Source organism: Ovis aries, chromosome 6 (assembly GCF_016772045.2).
Source record: "Ovis aries strain OAR_USU_Benz2616 breed Rambouillet chromosome 6, ARS-UI_Ramb_v3.0, whole genome shotgun sequence".
In the NCBI taxonomy this organism is placed as follows: Eukaryota; Metazoa; Chordata; class Mammalia; order Artiodactyla; family Bovidae; genus Ovis; species Ovis aries.
In genome coordinates, this window is record NC_056059.1 from 98,703,316 (window position 1) to 98,709,525 (window position 6,210).

Consider the following 6,210-nt stretch of genomic DNA (forward strand, 5'->3'; position numbering starts at 1 on the left):
AAAAAGACACAGATGTATAGAACAGTCTTTTGGACTCTGTGGGAGAGGGAGAGGGATGATTTGGGAGAATGGCATTGAAACATGTATAATATCATATATGAAATGAAACACCAGTCCAGGTTCGATGCAGGATACAGGATGCTTGGGGCTGGTGACCCAGAGGGATGGTACAAGGAGGGAAGTGGGAGGGGGGTTCAGGATGGGGAACATGTGTATACCCATGGTGGATTCATGTTGATGTATGGCAAAACCAATACAATATTGTAAAGTAAAATAAATAAATAAATAAAAACAGGGAAAAAAAAAGACTCAACAACAACAACAACAACCCCCACAAAACCCAATTCAAAAATGGGCAAAGGACTTCAATAGACATGTCTCCAAAGAAGATGTATGGACAGCCAACAAGCGTATGAAAAGATACTCAAGATTACTAACCATCATGGAAACGCAAATATAAACCACGATGAGATATCACCTCTCATCTATTAGGAGGGCCACCACCAAAAGAAAAAAAATAAAAATAAAGGACATAACAAGTGCTGGCCAGGATGTAGAGAAATTGGAATCCTTGCATGTTGTTGATGGAAATCTAAAGTGATCCAGCCACTATGGAAACCAGTATGAAAGTTCCTCAAAAAATTAAAAATAGAATTACTATGTAACTCAGCAGTTCTACTTCTGTGCCAGCCACTATGGAAACCAGTATGAAAGTTCCTCAAAAAATTAAAAATAGAATTACTATGTAACTCAGCAATTCTGCTTCTGTGTATATATATATATCAAAAAAAACCTGAAAACAGGAACTCAAAGAGATATTTACACATGCATGTTCATTGTGGAGTATTTACAATAGCCAAGAAGTGGAAGGAGAAGCAGTCCCAATGTCCTCTGAGGGGTGAAGACGTAAAGAAAATATGTCATATATGTAAAATGAAATATTACTCAGCCTTAAAAAAAAGTAACTTCTGTCATATGATACAGTGTGGATGAGCCTTAAAGATATTATGCTAAGTGAAATAGACCAGCCACAAAAAGACAAATCCTGTGTCATTCTACTTTTTTGTTGTTGTTCCGTTGCTAAGTCACGTCTGACTCTTTGTGACCCCATTGACTGCACACGCCAGGCTTCCCTGTCCTTCGCTATCTCCCAGAGTTTGGTCAAACTCATGTCCATTGAGTCGATGAGGTATCTAATGTGGCCAAATCCACAGAGACAGAAAGTAGAATGGAGGTCGCCAGGGGCTTGGGAAATTATCATTTAATGGGTACAGAATTTCCGTCTAGGAAGAGGGACAATTCTGAGAGATAGATGGTAAGGATGGTAAGGATGGATATACTTAATGCCACTGAACCGTGCACTTAAAAATGGTGACAGTGATGAATTTTATGTGTATTTAAACAATGCACACACAAACAGAAATACATATTTGAAAAATTAGATATCCCTAAATATCATCCTGAGAAATCCTTGTTCAGTAAATCCAGGGCCCAGGAATACACATTTTGAACATGCAACTGTGGTGATTTGATACATGTTAACAACCAAGGCACCCCACTCCAGTGCTCTTGCCTGGAGAATCCCAGGGACGGGGGAGCCTGGTGGGCGGCAGTCCATGGGGTCGCTAAGAGTTGGACACGACTGAGCGACTTCACTTTCACTTTTCACTTTCATGCATTGGAGAAGGAAATGGCAACCCACTCCAGTGTTCTTGCCTGGAGAATCCCAGGAACAGGGGAGCCTGGTGGGCTGCCGTCTATGGGGTCGCACAGAGTTGGACATGACTGAAGCTACTTAGCAGCAACTTAGCAGCAGCAACAAGCTGCTGGGATTCCCAGGTGGCGCTGGCAGTAAAGAACACTCCTGCCACTGCAGGTTAGATGTAAGAGACACGGGTTCAATCCCTGGGTCGGGAAGATCCCCTGGGAGGAGGACATGGCAACCCTCTCCTGTATTCTTGCCTGGAGAATCCCTTGGACAGAGGAGCCTAGTGGGCTGCAGTCCATACGGTCTTATAGAGTCAGACACGACTGAAGCAACTTAGCACAGACAAACACAAACAGGTAAGGTACAGGAAAATCAACACTTATTCCAATTCTGGGAAGCCTCTCAGGTGAGCTGCGGGTGGAGCCCTGCATGGCTGAGACGCTTCCTGCTGCTGGACTGTTCCTTTCCCCTTTGCTGAGAAACTGGTTGAACACCTCCAGTGTGTGTGGTGCTGTGCTAGGATTTGGGTGTAGAATATGAAATCCAGTTTCAGACTCAGGGAAGACTGTCAGACACAGGCGAAGTACAAAGAAATAGAGATCCTTGGCAACTTGCAGCCCTGTGACTCTTCCCGTCCTCTTCTGAGCAGTGAGGCAATGATGCCCAGCTCACAGAGTTGCTCTGGAGACAGAAATGAAATAAAAGGTGTGTGAGTGTTTTTCATTTTTGTAACCATTTATTCACTGTTTACTTTTAGGGCGAGTGCTTGCATCTTGGCTCCATAAAGTGCTAGAGCAGAAATTCTTAATCCTAGGCATTACCATTACCTGGGAAGTTTTTTTACATTTTTTTCTTTTTATTATTTTTTTTATTGGAGTATAATTGCTTTACGATGTTGCTTTAGTTCCTGCTGAACAACAAAGTGAATCAGCTATATGTATGCATATGTTCCCTCCTTCTTGAGCCTCCCTCCCACCACCACCCCCCACTTCCCTATCCCACCCCTCCAAGTCATCAGAAAGCAGCAAGCCTTGCTCTGTGTGCTATACGCCAGGTGCCCACTAGCTAGCTGGTTTACACATGGTACTCTCTCAACTCGTCCCGCACTCCCCTTCCCACACTGCATCACATACCCACTCTCTACATCTGCATCGCTGTTCCTGGGGAATTTTTTTTAAACATCCCTACCGACTTTCCCTCCACCGGGCTTCTCATTCAGTTGGTCTGGGGAGTGGCCCGAACAGGGGCACTTGTTTTAAAAGTCCTCAGGTTTTTCAGCCACCAGCCAGCTGGAGAGCTACTGCGCCATGAAACACACAGAAGGGGATGCTGAGTTCAAACCAGTAGGATGGGAGAGGCTCACAGAGCTGGTCATTTTGTGCTGGACCTTCGGAGGCTGTGTGAGATTGGGGGATCATCTTAGGAGTAGTTATGTACACATGAAATAAAATTCAAAAGTTTAAAAGGATCTCTCTTGACAGGCTTATCTTCCTTTTCCTCCTGGCCCCTCCCCTGTCCTCCTCTCTGGGGCAAATACTCTTAGCAGTTCTTGTTTATACCACCGGAGATAGTCCACACAGTTGTCGATAAGGAACTTGTTGGTTTGGTAAGTGGGAAGGAGAAGAGAGGTGCAGGTGTTGTTTTCTTTCCTTTTTTTTTGGGGGGGGGGGTCTAGCCACATGGCATACAAGATCTAAGTTCCCCAACCAGGGATTGAACCCACACTCCTTGCCTTGGAAGCATGGCGTCTTAACCACTAGACTGTCTTAACCACTGGACTCTGGGGAAGCCCAGATGTCATTTTCTGTTGCACAGGTTTCCACCTGGCGCAGAATGGCATCTATGTGTAGCTTGATTGAGGAAGACCATCTAACAAAATAACACAAAGGTGATTTTTCAGAACGGTTTTCTTTTCTTTTTTCTTTTTCTTTTTTTTTTTTTTTTTTGAGGAGTGGAGATTGTTCTTTCTTCCTGTCACAGTACATTCTGAGAAGCTTGGTGTTTTTAATCACACTTTTTATTTTGAGATAACTGTTGATTCACATCAGTTGTAGGAAATAATACAGAGAGATCCCATGTACCCTTTGCCTGCGTGGTTTAATTTTAATTCCAGTATTAATCAAGGTACTTCAAATCCAATTCTCTTATGGTTTTGAAAAAACTGTACCCAGGAAATGAGAGCAAGCTTGCAGGGGACAGGTGGTGAGAAGAGAGGAACAAAGTATTTTCAGTTTGCCCTCTTGGTGGCTGGGAAATTGAAACTTAACATCTAAATGTGCTTTCTTCTCCGTGGTGACTCACACCCCTTCTTGATCAGAGTGAATGCTGGTGAATCAGGGCCACATCAGGTGAGAACACCAGGTGGAACAGAGACTGCGTTAGTGCAGCCCAGCGATTTCTAGACCAGGTTGTCTAGGTTGGAACTTGCAAGAGCACTGGGACTGCTTCTTTCAAAACTCACCTTCCTAGTTTTCAGATCCCAAGAGTGAACACACGGAGAACCATTCCTGACTTTCTCTCGGGTTTCCAGTATCCTCTGTTAAAGGACTTTTACAAACAGATGACATGATAACAGTGTAGCTGCGGTCCTTTCCTGGCCTCTTCCTCTCTGAACTGCAATGGCAGGGAGGAACGGCTAGTTGGCAAAATTGCGGGTGCTAAGTTGCTACAGTCGTGTCCGACTCTTTGAGACCCTATGGACTGTACCTGCCAGGCTCCTCTGTCCATGGGGTTCTCCAGGCAAGGATACTGGAGTGGGTTGGAAAGACTTATCTTCCCTCAATTCTCCTTCCACTATTTACCCATGTCCTGCATAGCAGGAGTTCTACTGATTGAAAATGCAGATTGTCAGGCTTGAGATTCTGTCAGCAAGAAGCTTCTGAGTTATACATCCTCACCCAATGGAAGAACCAAAGGCCCAGCTTTTGGTTCTTACACTGATGTCATTTGTATTCACACTTCTGGGTGCAATAATACTTCGTTTTATTAATACATGGCCTTCTTGGTGCAGGAGCAGGTACAGACATTGGTCTTCATCACATATGTTTCTTAAGATATTTAAAGAATATAACAGGTGGAAACAGTGGATCACAATCATTAATAAACATGACCTGGGGCTTTGTAATTATGTGAAACAGAAGACTACGCATGTGTGTGAGATTTAGACACATTGTTTTCTATACTGATAATAGCTATCATTTATTGGATCTTAATATATTGGAGAAGACTCTTGACAGTCTTTTGGACTACAGGAGATCCAATTAGTCTATCCTAAAGGAGATCAGTCTCGGGTGTTCATTGGAAGGACTGATGTTGACGTTGAAACTCCAATACTTTGGCCACCTGATGCAAAGAACTGACTCATTTGAAAAGACCCTGATGCTGGGAAAGATTGAAGGCAGGAGGAGAAGGGGATGACAGGATGAGATGTTTGGATGGCATCACTGACTCAATGGACATGAGTTTGGGTGGACTCCGGAAGTTGGTGGTGGACAGGGAGGCCTGGCATGCTGCGGTTCACGGGGTTGAAGAGTCAGACATGACCGAGCGACTGAACTGAACTGAACTGAGTATACCCAAGCAGAATGTTAATGTTTTATATGTAGGATCTCATTTAATCCCTACAGCATGTCTGTGATACTTACTATTACTGTGTGCCTGCTAAGTCGCTTCAGTCATGTCTAACTCTTTGTGACCCTATGGGTGGTAGCCCACCAGACTCCTCTGTCCATGGGATTCTTCAGGCAAAAATACTGGAGTGGGTTGCCATGCCCTCCTCCAAGGGATTTTCCCAACCCAGGGATTGAACCTATGTCTCTTACATCTCCTGTGTTGGTGGGAAGATTCTTTACCACTACCACCACCTGGGAAGCCTACACTATTATTATCTTTATCTTATTGTTGGATCAACCAATGCTTGCAAAGGTGAAATAATTGCCGAAGGTCTGCATGGCTGGTAGGTGAGGCAGGGATTGAACCCTGATCTGTCTGGCATTAGAGTAGGATCTCTTAGCCTATATACATGCTACATATAGCTGGAGAAGGCTTTGGACCCTTTCTTAGAGTAACGATTTTAATGCTAAAAATAAAACACACTGAATTACAAAGAAAAACAATTGCGTTGAAATATAGTTATCAATTATGCTAGGTTCAAGGGCTTCCCTGCTGGCTCAGATGGTAAAGAATCTGCCTGCAATGCAGGAGACCCAGGGTTTGATCCCTGAGTGGGGAAGATCCCCTGGAGAAGAAAGTGGCAACCCACTCCAGTATTCTTGCCTAGACAGTTCCATGGACAGAGGTGCCTGGTGGGCTATAGTCCACAGAGTCGCCAAGAGTTGGACATGACTGAGCAGCTCACTTTCACTCTCATAGTTATCAATTATGGTAGCTTTCCGTTAGGGCAATCCTCAATGATCCTGCCCTTGGTATTTCATGCCCCCTCCCCTTATGTTTAGGGTGGACCTAGTGACACCCTTATGGCAGAAAGTGAAGAGGAACTAAAA